This window comes from Gallus gallus, chromosome 2 (assembly GCF_016699485.2).
Source record: "Gallus gallus isolate bGalGal1 chromosome 2, bGalGal1.mat.broiler.GRCg7b, whole genome shotgun sequence".
In the NCBI taxonomy this organism is placed as follows: Eukaryota; Metazoa; Chordata; class Aves; order Galliformes; family Phasianidae; genus Gallus; species Gallus gallus.
The window spans coordinates 128,818,598-128,819,134 of record NC_052533.1 but is presented as its reverse complement, the minus strand read 5'-3'; positions in this window follow the sequence as shown (position 1 = coordinate 128,819,134).

The window sequence follows — 537 nt, the reverse complement described above, 5'->3', positions numbered from 1 at the left end:
TGTTTTTCAGGCTACCTTTGGGAGGGGGCAGGCAGAAGAGGTAGCTGTAGAGCAGATAGATGTCTACATGATTGGGAAGCTGCCTTCTCTCTAGGCCTTTACTGCAGCTTGGCATTAAATTGTATATAATTTGAGCTTGATAAATCTGTATAAAGTGAAAATCTGAGTACATTTCTGGAAGGCTAAAATACAAGTTGTGGTGTTTAATGTTATAGCGTGACTTTAGTTTCAGTTCTGACAGCCAATAGCAAACCTGCAACAGATGACAGATGTACAAAGAAGAGATAGTAGTCATGTAGCTCTGGTGCACATGTAGTGCCCCTAGGGCAGCATGGGTTTGTACAGCTTTACAAGCACTCGAAGTTCTGTAGCAGGTTGCTAGCTATTATTTTTAGCATTCAGTGAGTAGTCTGACTTACAACTTCAACTTCTTCTGTATAGTCCTAACTCATCAATGGAGGTCTTCAGAAACGTAAGTGCTGTCCTGCACTGGACTTGATTTCAGTATACCCACAGAATAAAAGTAGAGCACTCTAC